Source organism: Camelus dromedarius, chromosome 4 (assembly GCF_036321535.1).
Source record: "Camelus dromedarius isolate mCamDro1 chromosome 4, mCamDro1.pat, whole genome shotgun sequence".
NCBI lineage: Eukaryota > Metazoa > Chordata > Mammalia > Artiodactyla > Camelidae > Camelus > Camelus dromedarius.
In genome coordinates, this window is record NC_087439.1 from 29,023,790 (window position 1) to 29,042,669 (window position 18,880).

The window sequence follows — 18,880 nt, forward strand, 5'->3', positions numbered from 1 at the left end:
TCTCCCAACCATTCTCATGTGGTGTGGTGTGGAAATAATTAGATAATGTTTATCAACTGGGTGGCAAAATGTTGGCACGTAGAAGGTACTCAACGATTGACAAGCTCTGCCGGGTCCTCCCTCCCAGAAACCTTTCCACACCTACCTACACTGTCATCATCAACACACACACACACACACACACCCCACCCATACTTTCTCAGGTCTCCCAGGGGAAATTGCTGGGTCTGGGTGCCTGGGTGTCAGCTTTGCATCTTTGGGGCTGCTGCAGAGAGGCAGGATCTGCCTGGAGCTCCTTTGGATTAAACATCCCCATGGTGGCCAGGAGGCTGCCCTCTGCTGAGAGAAGTGAAGCAGGTGGCCCTCAATGTCTAACCCGGCACCTCCGCGGCCTCTCACGCCCCTGCACTTACCCTCTGCCCAACTGTATCCCAGTGTCACTTTCCAGTGTCTCAGAGACCAGTAGGTGTGCCTCACATCGTGACACACCCGAGGATAATTTGTCAATGTGATTTAACTCTGTTCCAGCCAGACCAATGTCTTAAAGCTGCCTCACAGAAACGGAAGCAGAGCACTTGTGACCTCGGCTACCCCTGTCTTATTTACTCTGGGGTGTGTCCCCTAGTCCCCATAACTGTCAGGGATTCCACTGACTGGTCTTTCCCCTTTGAGATCCAGAATTTAAAGCCTTCTTATTGGTCTTGGAGTTCTTGCAAAGTGCTCTTCAAATGTGTTCCTGGCCGACAAATTCCTCTTTTGCATTTGCCCCCAAAGCGCGATGTATCAGCAAATTCCTATCAGCTCTGCTTCCAAAACGTACCGGGAGTCGGACTCTCCCGCACCTCCCTGGCTGAGGACCGGCTTTTCTTGTTTTGGCCTCTGCCATGACTGCTGAAGTGGTTTTGTGTGCTCGTTTCCCGAAGCTGCCCAAGCAAAGGACCACAAGCTGTGTGGCTTAAACAACAGAAATTTCTCCTTTCACACTTCTGGAGGCTACCAGTTCAAGATCAAGGCGTCGGCCATGCTCCTTCTCAGAGCTCCAGGGAGGCTCCTTCCTTGCCAGTTCCAGTGTCTGGAATCCGGGCATGGCTTGTGGATTAGTCAGTGAAATTCCAACCTCTGCCTCCGTCTCACATGGTCGCCTTCCCACTGTGTCCCTGTGCCTTCACTTGGATTCTCCTTGTGTATCTGTGTGCAAATTTCCTTCTTTTTGTAAGGACACCAAGCACCCTAATGACCTCACCTTAACTCCGTTATAGCTGTAAAGACCCTATCTTCAAAGCAGTTTACAGTCACAGTACCGGGGTTAGAACTTCTTTGTATCTTTAGGGGGACCCAGTTCACCCTGCTTCCACACTTACCTAGCATTCCTTCATTTTCCGGACATCTTTCTAGAATACAAATGAGATCATGAAATGCCCTTGTTTAAAACCTTCCATGGCTTCCCGTGACACTTATAAATTCAGTACTCTCACTGAATACTTTTGACCATGGCCTGTGACCCTAATGAGTGACCTGGCTCTGCTGACCTCTTCACCTCCGCCTCCGATCGATCGCTCCCCACCTACACTCTCCGCCCAGCTCGCTGCCTCCAGCCACACTGGTCTCCCTCAAACTCTCAGGTTCATTCCTGCCTCAAATGCCCCGCTGCCTGAAAGGCCCTCCCCCGGCATCGTCACAGAGCTCACACCTTTGCATCATTCAAGTCTCAACTTGGATTTATTTTCTCCATCACGCTCAACACTCGGTGATGTTATATATTATGGCTTTGCACATCACTGTCCCTTTCCCTACTGGACTGGAAGTTCCATGAGGGCAGGTTCTTAAACACTGCACATCCACAGAGCATAGATGCTAAGTCAACATTTGGTGAATGAATGAATGAATATGCTGCTCCCATGGGCAAACTTTTCCGTTCTTCACCAGGGTCGTCTCTTCCATTTCTTCATTAGGAATCACCTTCTGCCCTTTCTCCCAGGACCCTCCTGGTTTGCCAGTCAGCCATATATGAGTTATTTTAAACACATGGCTTTTATTGTGGGTCCTTGACAGTCATTTCCAACAGGACTTTTTTTTTGAAGCCATCTCTAAGCTTCTTGTAGTTTTTGACCTTTAAATTTCTGCCAGAGTTAGAATTTTTATCCTGTGATCACAAGTATCTAGCGCTTTATCTTCTACTACCCTGGGACCAGCATCTGTTCCTTCTTTTAGATTTTTTTCTCTCATTCTTTTTTCCAGTTCAGGTCTTCAGTCTCTTACCTCTTACCATTGCATTAGCTTCCCCACCTTCAGATTCTCCCCAGCCAATCAATTTTTTAAAAAATAGCTTTATCTGGATATAATTCACATACTATACATTTCACAATTTAGTAGCTTTCAGTGTATTTGCAAAACTGTGCAATCCTCACAATAATCAATTTTAGAATATTTTCATTATCCACAAAAGAAACTCCATACCACTTAGCATTCACCCCAAATCTCTCATTACCTCCCCAGCCCTAGGCAACCACTAATCTACTTTCTATTCCTATGATTTGCCTATTCTGGGCATCATATGCAAATGACATCATGCAAATGTGGTCCTTTGTGACTGGCTTTCTTTGCTTAGAGTAATATATTCAGAGTTTATCCATGTTGTAGCATTCATCACTATTTCATTTCTTTTAATTGCTGAATTATATTCCACTGTGTGGATAAACCACAGAGTTTTAAAAATTTCTTCTTGGGTCAGGTTAGGTAGTTTCGTGTTTACAGAAATTTGTCCATTTCATTTAAGTTATCTAATTTGTTGGCATACAGTTGTTTGTGGCACCCCATTATATTCTCATTACTTTTTTAAGGTCAGTAGTAATGTCCCCTCTTTTATTTATGACTTCAATACTTCGAGTCTTTGTTTTTCTTGGTCATTCGAGGTAAAGGTTTGTCAATTTTGTTGATCTTTTTGAAGAATTAACTATTGGTTTCATTGATTCTCTTGTTTCTCAATTCTCTATTTGTTTATCTCTACTCTAATTCTTGTTTTTTTTTTTATTTGCTAATTTTTAGTTTTTCTCTTTTTTTATCTACTGTTTTAAGGTCGAATGTTAGGTTGTTGATTTAACATCTTCATTCATGTTAAATATAGGTATTAACAGGTATAAATTTTCCTCTAACCACTGCTGTAGCTGCATCCTATAAGTTTTGTATGTTGTGTTTTCAATATTATTCATATCAAGGTATTTTCTAATTTCCTTTGTCATTTCTTCTCTGACTCGTTGGCTATTTCAGACTGCTTTGTTTAATTTCCATAAATTTGTGAATTTTCCAGTTTTTCTTCTGTTATTGTTCCCTAACTTTATCTCTTTGTGGTAAGAAGATACTTTGTATGGTATCTATGTTTTAAATCTATTGAGACTTGATTTGTGACCTAATATGTGGTCTATCTTGGAAAATGTCCCAGGTGCACTTGAAAAGAATGTGTATCCTATTTTTGTTGGGTAGAGTGTTTTATATATGTCCCTTAGATATAGTAGGCTTATTGTAGTTTTAAATTCTATTTCCTTACTTATCTTCTGTCTGGTTGTTCTATCTGAAAGTGCGGTATTGAAGTCTCAAACTATTTTTATAGAACTCTCTGTTTCTCCCTTTACTTTTATCAGTTTTTACTTTATACATTTTGCTAATCTGTTATTAGTTGCATAAGTGCTTGTAATTTTTATGTTTTATTGAATGTTTTATTATTTGTCTCTTCTTTGTCTCTTGTAAACTCTTCTGATTTAAAGTCAATCTTGTTGGATATTATTATAGCCACCTCTAATCTCTTTTGGTTATTATCTGTATGATAATTTCCTTTTCCATCATCTTACTTTCAATGTATTTGTGTCTTTGGATCTAAAGTGAATCTCTTGTAGACAGCATATAATTGGATCATTTAAAAAAATCTGTTCTGCCAATCTCTGTCTTTTTATTGGAGAGGTTAGTCCGTTAACATTTAAAGTAATTACTGGGGGGAAGGATATAGCTCAGTGGTAGAGCATGTGCTTAGGATGCATGAGGTCCTGGGTTTAATCCCCAGTACCTCCATATTAATTAATTAGTTAAAAACCTAATTGCATTCCCCCAATAAAAAAATTTATAAAAATTAAAAAATTTTTAACTCAAAAAATAAATAAACTAATTACTGATACAGAGGGACTTACTTGTATCATTTCACTATTTGTTTTATGTATGACTTTTTTTTAATCCTTCATTTCCTGCATTATTATCTTATTTAGTATTTAGTTTCTGTCATAGTGAAATGCTTAAATTTCTTTCTCACTGCCTTTCGTGTATATTCTTTAATTATTTTCTTTGTGGTTACTACAGGAGTTACACTTAACATATACTATATCCACTCCCCTCTTCCTCCTCAAGCACAAAATCTCAGTATTCTTTGTGGCAGCAATACACTCAGATAAAAGACTATACAGCAGTTAGGTGTGGTCAAGTAAATGAGTTCTGGTCAATGAGATATAAGTAGAAATACTACCTGTGCCTAGGAGAAAGCTGCTTAAGGGGAGTTGTTCAGTTGTTCAAAGTTGTGACTCTGCCTTTCTTGTTGAATAGAATATAGTCTTGATGGCTGGAATGCTAGCAGTCATCTTGGACAGTGAGGCACTCTTGAGGGTGGAAGTCACACAGTGAAGATGGCAGAGTAGAAACAGAAAAGATTATTATTTCGATTGCTGAATCCTTTGTCATTTCCTGGAGCTGCCATATCAGTCCTGGATTGCCTTCTTATAAAGAGTATAAATCCTTGTGTGTTATTAACCCACTATTTTTCTCAAATGTCACATCCTGTATGAAGTCTTGCCTGACCCCTTGACAGCTAGAGATGGTTTCTCTTTCCTTTGAATTCTCATAACACTTACCTCTAACTCCCTGTGGCACTGATACACAATAAAACATTCTTCCTTGTATTAACACTACTCAGGTCTATGCTGAAAGGAAGCATATGGCTAGCCTAATAAAATCTAGCCCGGATTCTCCAAGGCTGGCTATGGGGGAGGAGTGCTCCTCACCAAGTGAGGTGTGCTGGCTGGACCTCACAGCGTGCATTCCTGCTCTGAGATTCACTTCTCCCCGGGGGACTCTCTCGCTACCACCCGCGGACTGGCCTCAGGGACCGCTGCTTTTCTTTTGAAGGTTCTGCCCAAGTATGAGGACATATAGCATTCAACTATTCCCTAATTCCACTTGGCACAGCTAAGAACAGGCTAGGAGATTTTCTTTAAAGGTTATTGAAAGTTCAGGGTAACAAAGGAGAAATAGGTGTAAAATAGCTTTAGGTAATCCATTTTCCTCATCGTTAGATTGGGAGCTCTGCTGCCTGCTCTGCTGCCTCCAGGTAGCAGATACCTTTGGTCCTTTGTTATCTTTACATTCCAGTGGCCCCATTATCCAGATGCAGCCATTACATTATCCTAAAGCCTTTGCAATATGAAGGTAGTAGATGTCAGTATTTGGCATGCCTAAGCTGAGACCAGGATCCTAATATTTTTGAAAACTCATCTTAATAGAGGAAGAAAAACAAACAGCTTTTGTCATTTAAAAGTTGTAGAAGTAATTCCTTTGGACCTAGAATTACGTTCAAATGAAAATTTTACTAATGCAAATTTAAAGCAAAGATCCTCTTCTAAATGAAGGTGTTTGAGACTAGTTCCCAAGAAGCTAAATTTAGAATTTAAGATAGTAAAATCCTGTCCTTGCTGTAGGCTGAGTTATTTCTGCAGACTTTGATCACTTTGGGAGAAAACGTCCTTACTAAGAAGGGGGCAAAAATGATGGAAGAGCTAGCACGGTGCCTGGGTCTTAGACTTGCATTTAAACCCTTTATTAGTCAAAGGGATAGGGGTTAGGAGATAATTCAGAGAAGAATTTGTGAGACTCAGGGCTAAGCAAATTTTCAGGGCAAGTGACAAAGTATGACTGAGCGCTAACGATAAAAAATTAAAATGCTAATAGCAAACACCTCTGTAGTGCTTATTCTATGTCAGGCATTGCTGTAACATATAATGCTTTATGTGTATTATCTTACTAATCCTCATAGTAACCTTTGAGGTAGTATGATTTTCATCCCCATTTTACAGGTGAGGAAATTGAGGCACAGGCCTGTTAGGTAGTTTGCCCCAAATCACTCAGCTATGAAGAGGTGGAGCTGGGATTGAAACCCATGCAGCGCAGCTCAAGCCTGGGCCCTTACTGTCCACTTAAGGAAAGTATCTATTTCTTTCCACCTCCGTATGAAACCCTGAGCTCTTGTCAGTGGCATTTCATCTTCGTTATGAAGTTGAATATTCCTGATGAACAGAAAAACAGGTGATTTCATCCTTTTTTTTTTTTTAATCTGACCACTTTGTTGAACGTGCATATTAGGTCTATTAGCTTTTTCACTAACTCTTACAATTTTGGGGAAGTGGTGGTGATAATCATCTTTCCTATAATTATGTATAATTTTGCTTCCACTTTTACTACAGCTATGCCTCCCATTTTCTGTTTGTTCTCTTACCACATCGGCTATAATTTATGGAATAATAAAAATGGAATTCAGTTTTACAATGACGGATGGATAAATATGAGATCAGAGTATACGGCGCAGAGTGAGCAGTTAGGAAGCCTGTGGTAACTTAGGTGTGACGTCATAGCAGCTTAGTCTAGGATAATTGCTAGGCATGTATAAGGAAGGATATATGGGAAAGGTACTTTAGACCAAGAGTTTACTGGACTTCGTGATGTGTGTGAGCAATTAAATACTGCCTACCTGAAATCTAGAGCTCTGCCTGACCGTAACAATTTGTAACAGATGTTAGTATCTACTGAAAACATATGTCTGGTCACCTACAAGGGAGTAAGAAGAGGGAAATGACTCACAAGTCTCAGTTTATGACCCCATCAGCAGATGCCTGTACACAGAGATACTCTATCTAGCAGATGCCTGTACACAGAGATACTCTATCTAGCAGATGCCTGTACACAGAGATACTCTATCTATTCTATCTTTATCTAACCATCCGTTTATCTATTGATCTACGCATCTATGGATCTATCCACCTACCAATCTAATTTTTAAAAATCAAATCTCCATGCTTCAGTCCCTGAACTATCCAGCCCCATTGCCTGTCTGCCTGCTCCAGAACCACAAGCTTCTCTTTTCCCCTCAAAACCACCAGCATCCTTCCCCCTTGCGTCTTTCCCACATTCGGTTCCCTATTCTCCCATCATCTTAGTTTAAATGGCACGAGCTCAGGGAGCCCAGGGCCTTGATGGCCCCAGCCCTCCAGCCAATACCACCACACATCCTGCACTTTTCTTGCCAAAGAACTCACTGCAATTGCAATTCAGTAGGGATTTGTGTGACTGTGATGTCTGTTTCCCTCACTGGACCATAAGCTCCAGGAGGGCATGACCAAAGGCTGTATTTGTTCCTGCCACATCCCTAGTGCCCAGCACAGTGTCTGGAACATAGGACAAAACTCGCTTGTTGGATGATGCTTGTTGCATGTATTCATGATGATCAAAAACATGTCTTAAATGATTAGCATTTGTACAGAGCTCTTGTAGTTGGTGGAGTAACATTTCGTCTGTTGTGCCCTATCTGGTCTTCACATCAACCCTGTGGGGGATACAGATGTGGGACATTTAGCTGGAGGACTATATTTTCACCTGCATCACCTTGTTCAGTTCTCGCTTATATCCTCATAATTTATGCTCCAGCAGAACTGGGCTCGGAACACAACATACTCTTTGCACACCCAGGTCCCTCTCTCTGCTGAGCACATCCCCCCGCATTACGGATGCCATTGTGCCCCACCCAGACCCCCTCTGCCAGCTTGTGCTCCCCTCCCCCTGCGCTGGGAGTGTTGGCTTTTATCTAGAGAGCCACCCTCGTCCTAACCTGGGAGGGAACCCCACAGAGCCAGTGGCTGAATGACACAGGGGTAACAAAAGGATACTTGCTTGTCTCAAGGGGGTATGATAGCGTGCTGGAGTTTGCTGGTGGGGCCAGGCTGAAGCTGATCTCCTGCAGCCCCACTCTGCTCACTTCCCTGATCCCCTTACTCTTCAAGAAACTACTCCCATGGGCCTGCCCAGCTCAGGCTCTGTGTCTAGCGAGCCCAACGTAAGACACGACTGCCTTGTCTGCCTTACACACTGGTCCTCATCCTACAAAGCTTTTCCACCAGAGAGAAGTTTCTTCTGCCTGGAGGTGGTAAGACAGATGGATGCAGGCAGCATGGGCCTCAGAGAGGTGGCCCCCAAGGGCCAGGTGGTCCCAGCATGCTGGCAGGCATGGTGGGGTCTCTACAGAGTCGGCATTTCTGGAAGCCACTCTGCCAGTGTCCAGGGATGAGGAAGCCATGGTGAGCTCGCCTTCCTGGTGGAAGAGAAGCAATGCTCTCTCCGTAGCCTCCCTTCTCCTACTTCTTACACCTGAACACAGAGGAAGGGGAGCCTGTGGGTTCTACACGGGATCTGCGTCCATGCGGCCTCACACTCTTGAGACCTCTTAATGTCCAGGATTCCAGACAGTCCCAGTGGGGAACTGGAACCTCCGACCTCCTGAGGCCCGCCTCCCTCCACCAGGATGCTGGCAGTGAGGACCCTCCCCCTCTCCCACAGGGATGTGTCTTGACTCTGTGGAGGCCACAGGGCCACTCCTCTGAACGTATAAAGGCAAGGCCAAAATTCAGACAATTGTTTTCCAGGTCTTCGTTCTTCCCCTGGATGGCGGACTCCAGGAAGGCAGGCACCATGCCTTGTTTATCTTAGTTGTCCCTGTGGAAGCAAGAATATACGTTTTATTTTTAAGTTGAAAAATTTCTTAGACCTATGTGGCACAATTTCCTAGGACAGAGTCTTGTGAGCAGTCTCATAAAACGAGGAAATATTTTCCCCTGATTAGGATCTTGTAGAAACACAACTGGAAGTATATTAAGGTGGGTTTGCTGGTTAGAGCCAATTTTATATCTCCATTCTAGGGCAGGGAGGCCTATCGGTGTCCTCAAACTCTTACATGGGAAAACATCTTTAGCTTTTTAAGTCTACTTCTCAGGTTTACCTGACATTTTGGAGTAAGAGCATAGGCTGTGAGGAGTCCTCTGGACAGAACGAGAACCTTTCACGCAACAATTGGTTTTGTCCCAGGCATGGAAGATCCCCGAGCCATTTCTATTTCTTTTTGGAATAAGGAGACAGTCTCAGTACCCTTCTCTCTCCTTGGTCCCAATCCTCTTCACCTCCTGACTGCATTCTGCTAACAGATGGAGATCCCAGACAGTCACAGAGCACGCGACCCACTTCCAGATGAAGGAGAGCAGAATTTATTCATTTCTTTCCTACTATACACATGTTTAAAAATAAGTCATTCTTCCTCCCTCCCTTCCACTCTGTCTCCCTCCCTCCCTCCTTGTGGTCATAAACAATCTCCATGTGGCCACACCCATCGTAGTCTGCTCCGGCTGCCATGACAGAATGTCGCCAACTGGGCGGCTTCATCAACCAAAACTGATTTTCTCACAGTTCTGGAGGCTGAGGATCTAAGATCAAGGTTCTGTGGCGGTCAGGCTGTGTGGTGAGAGCTCCCTTTCTGGCTGCAGATGTCGTCTTCTTACCATGTCCTCAAGTGTAGAATTGGATGCCTCTCTCCCTCTGCTTACGAGGCTGCAGTTCCACCAGATTAGGACCCACTCCTATGACCTCATTAAACTTAACTGCCTTCCTAGAGACCCTCTCTCCAGATACGGTCACACCGGAGGTGAGGACTTCAACATATGAATTTGAGGAGGACACAATTCCATCCATATTTATGGCCTTGCCCTGTTACTGTGGTCCTCTTGTCCTCTCTCACTCTCTCTCTGGTCTCAGCCATGTGGCTTGACTTGACCAACGTTAGCAAGTGTGAGGCGAGTGGAGGCTTGAAAAGTACACGCACATTTGCACCTAATCTCTTACACAGCTGGGCTGGCTCACTCCACCTCCCCAGGAGAATGTGCCTGGCCTGGCCCCCTTGGGTGATGGAGAGATGTAGAGAGGAGCCATGACTATCTTAGAATCAGCTGACAGCCAGCTGCTCCCCTGAAATGTGGGGGAGTCCAGCCAGATCAGCAGAACTGTCCAGTGACCCACGGACCGGCAAGAAATAATATAAGAGTGTTGTTTAAGGCCACTACATCTTGGAGTAGTTTGTTACACAGCAGTAGCTGGCGAATATCCTTCCTCTGTTCCTTCTTCCTTCCCTTCCTTCATTTTTTTTTTAATTGAAGTATAGTCGATTTACAACATTGTGTTAATTTCTGGTGTACAGCACAGTGATTCATTTATATATATGTGTGTATATATATATATATTCCTTTTCATATTCTTTAAAACAATTTTTTAAGATTGATCTTCCTTCTTTCTCTTTAATTTTTTTAATGTTTATGCTTGTGTGTTAGAGTTCAAGGATTGAAGCATATCTCTGAATTTCTTTTAATTCCTGGTCACCTGAACTAGAACAGTACCCACTGCCCCCTCCAGCCTTTCACCCTTCTTTACTCCTCTTCACTGCACTTGTTACTGCAGGTTGTACCATGTCATACGCTTAGCTGTTTGCTGCCTACATCCTCCAGCAGAAGGTAGGCCAGTGAGGGCTTGGACTATGTCTTTCTTGTCACTGATGCCTCCCCAGCACCTAGCACAGTATCTGGCATTTGGTAAGGATTTTATAGCTATCTGCAGAGTGGGTGAATGTCTGTGGATATCTATGGAATGAATGAACGAATAAATAAGTAAATGAATTTTTCGAAACACTAGAACCAAGTTCTCTATCACAGATAAATAGATAAATAGATAGCTGTCATATGTATAATCTATATGCATATGTATATAGTATGTGTATGTACGTATACATAGATAACTATATATATATATTTGAGGGTGTTTAAATATTATATGATTAAATAGAGTTAAATGGACCCTAGGATTTAAAATTTGAGGCTGTTGCTAGTATTTTGCTAAGGTGGCCAGATGAAGGTCAGTAAAAGTAGACAAAGAAAAAACAAATCATTAGTTTTCATTAATCAGAATTAAAAGGCTGAATGTTGCCAATACGTAGGCGTGAGAAGTCCTTCAAGTAGAACTGGAGAATTGTTTGCCAAGTGAGTTCAAGCTGTCGCCCTGCTCACAGCTACGTATATACTAATAGAGCCTGGAAGATTCACTAAGTGTCCACAAGGCTGGGTTTTTTTATAACTGCTATAACAAATTCGTATCTTTTCTGGGTCAGCTCAGAGTGTCTTATTCAGTTAATTCCTTGTAATTCAATTACTCGTCTCCTCTCAAAATGAAACAGGTCATTTAGGGAAAAAATAAAGCCACCTTCAGGGTCCTAAGCTTCCCCAGGGCAGCTAGACCAAGTGAGTCAGTTGGCTTCCCAAAGCAGAGGCTGCTGGTGGCAGGCTGACCAATGGCCAAATCAGGGCTCCGTTAGATGTGTATTTTATTGACTGTCATTAGGTCATTGTATGTGTGAGTGTGTGTGTGTGTGTGTGAGAGAGAGAGGGAGAGAGAGAGAGAGAGAGTAAGGGAAAAAGAGACAGAGAGAAAGAGAGAGAGAGGGAGAAGTTAGCAGGGAGGAGCAGAAAACAGGGCATTTGCCCTTTAGGCTTGAACCTGAAATGAATGTGATCGTTGAGGGCACACAGTGTTGAGCCCTGCTGCAGCAGCAGCTGTCTGGGGAAGAGTTCTACAGGGGGCAGGACGGGGTCTCTCTCGTGGCCTCCGTTGCTCCCCCAGTGTCATTGATATCAACACCACGGGGTTCTTCCAGGGCTTCCCCTTCCTGGGACCTGCCCGCTAACCCTCGCCAACTCCAGTCCTCTTGGTAAGGGATTACTTCTGACAACCATGATTGTTGAACATGATGTCGCCCAGGGGAAGAGTTGATGTGTTCAACAGAGGAAAATTACCTGAGCTGAACCCATCAGAGTCCTTCCCCAGAAACTAAAATCAGGGCTGAGAGAGACCAAGTTTTCATAATTCTCCAACTTATTGGATTCATAAACTTTGGAGCTGGCAGAGCTGAATATAGCCTGCAGAGAGAAAAAGAGGAAAGTGTGTGCCCAGACAGGAGTGAAGATAAGACAGAGAGAAACTTCACAATGTTCAAGTCCCTGATTCCAGTTTATTTCTGAGCCCAGATGCAGTGCAGCCTTATTTCTTCAAGAATTATAATGAACTCCTCCTCTGCTTTTGCTTGCCCTAGCTCAAGCAGACTTCTGTTGCTCGCAACCCTAGAATCCTAAGTAATACACCCTGGATTAGGCACCTCTGTTGCTGCCACGTAGTATGTTGGGTTCCATGCCTGGTGGGAGGTGATATCTGATTCTCATTCTGATACGCCCCAAATGTCAAAAATCAAATAAGTCCAAAGGGCTGAAGCTATTCATCCAATCTCCATTCAGTAAGGAAAGCTATCTGTTTGGCTCTGCTGGAGAGTGTGGGGAGGAACTGAGATCCCATGGGCAGAGTGATGAGTCACTCCAGCTCTATCCCTGGATTTGTATCTCACTGGTGTTTCTGATTGGGCTTAGAACTCTCCTTCCATCTGATCACTCCCCTACTTAAAAACTTCCAGCAATTTCCCAATGTCAGGTGAATGCCACTCAGACACCATCACCTGTTGTCCAAGGCTGTCAATGATTTGGCACAAACCCACTTGTCCAATTTTAGTCCCTGGATGTCTCCATTCAGCTTTACACTTCTTGTTCCCTGAAGGGACAAGTACTTGCGTGCCTGGCAGTTTTGTCACTTTCAGTAGGAAGTCTGTATTGTACACATTTCAGGGTTTAATTTATGTTGCTTCTCAGAAAAATTAGACACATCCACCCTCCTACCAGTAGGATAAGAGAAGGCTGCCTTCTTTGTATGCATTGCAACACTGGGCATTATTATTCTTTGTAATCTTTGCCAATTTAAAAGGCATTCCTTTGGTTACGGATGAGGCTGAATAGTTATCCATGCATTTAATGGTAATTTGTAATTCTTCTCTGTATTGAGTTTTTAATGCTCTCGGCTAGTTTTCCTATTGTGTATTTACAACCGTTATATTGATTTGTAAGAACTCTTTATTAAAGATATCAACTGTTTGTCATATATGTTGCAGAAAGCTTCCTTAGTAGATTGTTTTATTTTACTATTGTGTATGATTTTGGGTGTATATGGTTTTATATTTTTATAAAGTTCAATGTATTGCTTTTTTCCTCTGATGGTAGCTATCTTAAGTTTCTTTGCTTAGGATGGCTATGGTTTCTCTTTTCATTTCTGTATGTCTTGTCTCCCAGCTAAACTGAAGCTCTTTGAGAGAAGGGTCTATTTCCAAAGTTGTACTCCTTGACTCTAGTCTCTGCCCTATTTCAAGTGTAAGTGATCAATAAGTGACAATCAATTCATTTATTGGTTGTTGCGACAGGCAGCCTTCAAAGGTGACCCCCAGTGTCCATGCCTCCTTATAGTCACACCTAAGTGTAACCTCCTCTCTTTGAATGTGTGCTGCACCTAGTGACGTATTTCTAATCAAGGAAGTTCAGAAAAAGTAATTGGATGAGATTAAGTTATGAAAGACAGTGATTTCTGTCTTGTTTTCTCCCTCTCACTTGCTCTGATGATCCTACTGCTCTTGGAGGGGGCTCACCTGACAAAGAACTGAGGGCAGCCTCTGGCCAACACCCAGTGAGGAATGGAATCTTGCCAAAAACCACAGAGTGAGCTTGGAAGTGGATGCTTTTTCAGTTTGAGCCTTGAGATGGGTGCAGCCCTGGCTGCATGAGAGAGAACTTGGACCACAGGACTCAGCTAAGTGATGCCTGATTCCTGACCTACTGTCAGATAACAAATGTTGTTTTAAGCCACTAAGTGTTGAGGTAATTTCTTATGAGGCAACAGATAACTAACACCGTCATTGAAAAAAAGGCTTCTAGTCTTTGGGTACTAATTTTTTTTTAACCTCTGTTGAAGAACAGCTCATTTACTCCTTCAAAAGGTAAAGGAGAACCTCTATAGGGAACCACATCTATCATGGAAATCTCAGTGTCTCTATTTAACATAGTTACAGGGAATTGATCTGCTGAGGATGCTGCTGTGTTTCTCCATGGTGGGTAATAGAATACGTGTTTATTCTTCTTTCCCACGGCATGTGAGGAGGATGGAGCTGCTGACTAGAGGAGACCCCTGGGTTTTGCTGAGCACAGCAATGAGGTTGGGGCTGCAAGCCTGGGGCAGAGCTGGGACACTGTGGATGGACCCTGCATCAGGGAAGAACAGTGCAGGAAAAGTCAGGACCTGGAGAGAGGCGTCACAGGGGGTGTCGGGGGAAAGGGACCCTCTATGGTACATGATGGAGATGGGACTTTGGAGACGTGAAGTCTATTTAGCAGTGATTTTAAGTTGTTTGCTGTGGGATGTGCAATAGAAATCCCTCATCTGTGATTCCTGGTACATTTCTAGTGAAGTTTACATTACTTCCTAATGTTTTCCTGAGAGTGGCTTTCTAGAGGCACCAACAATGTTGGATTCTGTCTCCAAGTGGGGCCGGGATGAACTTAGACAAAGTTGCTGGAAGATGAGGGAATGGTTGACGCCCAGGTTACACGGGGATTGTACTGAGTCAGCTGGGAGAAGGGCAGGGGCTCCCATCCCCCTCATCCCCTTCATCTCGGCTCCTAACCCGGCCTGGAGCCTGGTACCCTGCTGGCCAGTACTCACTCACGGTGACCCCTACCCCCACCACTAGGACACAAGAGTTTGGCTTTCCTCTCTCCTCTCCTCTTCCTCCTCAGACTCAGTGGTTCTCCATCTTAGTCGTCCAGAGCCCTGGATTTTTTTCTGAAAGAATTAATACTAAATTTAATCTCTGTTATTTAATAGTAAAATAAATCTCTGTCAATGTGTCAGCTCCCCTAGAAGAGAACAGGCTTTCTCCTTCAGATCAGCTAACGTCATGTTAAAAGGAGGTGATGGTCTCGGCTTCCTCCCCACTGAGCTGGGTTATCTGGACATCTTGAACTGAGGTGCAAATTTTTAAAAGACATCCCCGATTGTCTATTCCATAACAATAGATTATTTTTGCAAACGTTAAAGGGATTTTTCACCACTTTAAAAAAACTGTTTTTTGGGGGAGGATATAGCTCAGTGGTAGAGTGCAGACCTTGTATGCACAAGGTCCTGGGTTCAATCCCCAGTATCTCCACTAAATAAATATCTAATTTCCCCCTGAAACAAACAAACAAACAAGCAAGCAAACAAACGAGTATAAAAAACAGTTTTCACCCTTTCATTTGGTTTTTAATCTTTATCAGGGCCAGGTATTTTTTGTACTTATAGGAGTGGAGCTGGGCTCAGGCCGTCAGAAATGATTAAGCCCACACTGGAAACTGCAGCCCCCAGAGCTGGAGTTAAATGGCCATCCCAGTGAGGGCAGAAGATGGGGAGCCGACGTGAAAATGGAAGCAATTACCTGGATCACTCAGGCAGAAGGATTTCTGAGGCTTTTTTCCCTTGAACAATCCAGATAATTGCTTCCATTTACACTTCTTAGTGGCAGTAGAGACTGGGACAGAAACAGCTCTCTAGGACTGGGCTGAAGAGAGAAGCAGAGTGCTCAGGAAGTGAGTCTGATCACTCTGGAGAGAAGAGGGGTAGGGGTGGGGCAGTCACGTGCTTCTGCTTTGATTTCTGTCAGGCTCCAGCAAGTCAAAGGGAGAGTGTTCATTGTTGCCTGAATGATCCTGATAATTCCTTATTTATTTTCTGTCTCATCTCAACAACGATGTTTTAGGGCTGAGAAGTGTTGCTGGTGGATGAGTCAGAAGGAATTGTGGCTGGGGTGCTTGTGGTCGGTTTGAGGCCCCTACCCTGCACTAGTGGGTGAATTCCTTAGTTCATTAACTATCCTCAAAGAACCTATAAATTCCAGCTTCAGGAAGGCTTTGCTGGGTCAGGAAGGAGGAGAGTGGAGTAGATGCTGTCCTGGAAGAGCATGCCACACCTCTTAACTTAACCATGAGCAGAAATCCGGGCAGTAGGATTTGATCATTCCCTGAAGCTGATGATTCATTTACAGGGACCCTCTGGGATTTGTTGCTGCAACAGGAAATTTACACTTGTTGAATGAATGAGTGAATGATGCATGAACGCATGAAAGACATTTACTGAATTGCTACTTTGTGCTTGGCATTATGCCAAGCCTTGGAATAATTAACTTCATGTTAATATATATCTTTCTTTCTTCTTCTCATGTGTTCTTGGAACGGGTGATTCCCCTAATCTTGTTACAGCCTCTCCCAGGCTTTCTTTCTAAGCAGTTTTCTCACATATTTCTCTTTCAATTTTCATTTATCCAGAATAGATAATACATTAGGCATCATTTCCAAAGATGGGGTAAAAAAAAAATCATTCACAGAAGTTGAATTATTTTCCAAAGTCACGGAATGTGTTAGCAGTAAAATGAATGAAAAATGTAGGTCCTGAGCCCAAAGCTTCATCTACCATGCAACGCCATTACTTCCAGGTTAATGTATTCATTTATTTGTCCTTGACATTGTCATGACCATGATGGACATGGATTGATCACCCAGAAACTACTTATCAAGCACATAAATAATACATGATCCCAACAACATAGATAAGGGAGCAGGACATACACACAAGACATTTAACATGAAGAAAAAACTGTGAAGAGGAAAGAACTAGAGAACAGAAACTGACAACAATAGGGATGTCACTAAAAGGCAGCAAATGCTCAGGTACCAAAACAGGGGGACCGACAGCCTCAGAGAGCAGACAGCTGTTCAGGAAGACTTTCTAAGTTCAATTTCCTTTTCTTTCAAAGTAAATACATTTTAAAAAATGAGATGTAATTGACATACAGCATTGTATTAGTTTCATGTATACAGCATAACAGTTTGATATATGTATATATTGTGAAATGATCACAATAAGTTTACTCACCTCTGTCCCCATACATAGTTAGAGGGGTTTTTCTTGTGATGAGAACGTTTAAGATTTACTCTATTAGCAACTTTCAAATATACAATATGGTATTGTTAACTGTAACACCAGGCTATGCATTGTATCTCCAGAACTTACTTATCTTATATCTAGAAGTTTGTAACTTTTGACCCCCTTCACACATTTCACCCCCAGCCCCCCACTCTGGCAACCACCAATCTGTTCTCTGTATCTACAAGTTTGGTTTGTTTTTCTAAGATTCCACATATAAGTGAGATCATACGGTATTTGTCTTTCTCTGACTTGTTTCTCTTAGCCTCTTGACGTAATCTCTATTAATTTCACTTGGTCACATAGGTTTCCTTGCTGTTCTGGACACGTAAACTTAACCTGACCTCCAGACTGTGTCTGTTGCTCTCCTCCCTCAACATCTTCCAGTATCAATTAATATCTTTTCAGCTGCAGGTCACAGAAAGTTGATTTAAAGAACAGGCAAGGTTGCTGGCTCCAGAAAGAAGTCTAGAGTAAGGTGGGCTTTGGGTTGCTGAATCTCAGTGACTCGATCATGTAATCAGAGACCCAGGATTTTTGGTCTCTTGGTTCCGTTGTCCACAGCTTGGCATCATCCTAAGCCTTGTTCTCTGTGCAGTCACAGGATGTTTCAGTAGCAATTGGTGTTGAATGTTATCCTCTAACTGGGGACGGAAAGTTTGGGAAATAGAATTTCTTTCCAAAAATTTGGCAATCTTTTCCTCTTATCTCCTTGGTGTCATCCTGCCTATCCCTGAGGATGGGATGATCATGTTTGGCTGAGACTAACCCAGGCCCATCCCTGTAGCTGGGGACAATTCTCCATACTGTGTTCTGGCTTCACAGTAGGGAGGGATGGAGTGGATGTCACGGAATTAACCCCAGTGACTCAAACATCTCTCTTCCTCTTTTTACTCCTCAAGCCCTGTGAAAATTTATTATTAATGTGTTTGTTTGTTTCTCCAGCTTTACTGCAATATGATTGATGAAAAACATTGTGTAAGTTTAAGGTATACAACTTGTTAATTTGATACACTTATATATTGTAAAATGATTATCACTATAATGTTAGCTAACACCTGCATCATGTCACATAATTACCATTTCTTTTTCGTAGTGAGAACATTTTAAATTTATTCTCTCAGCACCTTTCAAGTTTGTAGTACAATATTAACTATAGTCACTATATTGTACATTACATCATTTTGTAAGTGGAAGTTTGTGCTCCATGACTGACATCTCCCCGTTTCCCTCAACCATCAGCCCCTAGTAGTTCTATTCTACTTTTTTTTATCTTTTTTGAAAATTGAGATATAATTTACATATGACATTGTATTAGTTTTAGGTGTACAACATAATGATTTGATACATGTATATTGTGAAATGATTACCAGAATAAGTTTACTTAACATCCCTCACTATGCGTAGTTACAAAATTTTCCTTCCTGTTATGAAAACTTTTAAGCTTTACTTTCTTAGCGATATCAAATATGCAATACAGTATTGTTAACTGTAGTCACCTTGCTGTACATTACATCTCCAGAACTTATACCTTATAACTGAAAGTTTGTACCTTTGACCGCCTTTATCCAGTTCACTGCTCCCCTACCCTCCGAATCTGATAACCACAAATCTGATATGTATCTATTTTTCATATATATATTTCATATATATACCATATATATGTAAGTAAGATCATACAGTATCTGTCTTTCCCTGTCTGACTTATTTCACTTAGCAGAATGCCCTCAATCTCCATGTTGTTGCAAATGGCAGGATTTCCTTCTTTTTTTATGGCTGAATAATATCTTATTGTATATATACCACATCTTTATCAATTTGTCTGCTG

The 18,880-nt window shown here is 42.4% G+C and overlaps 1 non-coding gene across 1 annotated transcript; it reads left to right on the forward strand.

Moving 5' to 3' along the window:
* Positions 1 to 3,988: 3,988 nt before the first annotated feature.
* On the forward strand, positions 3,989 to 4,062 carry TRNAP-AGG (transfer RNA proline (anticodon AGG)). The gene has a single exon. It is a non-coding gene; the product is annotated as a tRNA-Pro (tRNA).
* Positions 4,063 to 18,880: the final 14,818 nt, after the last annotated feature.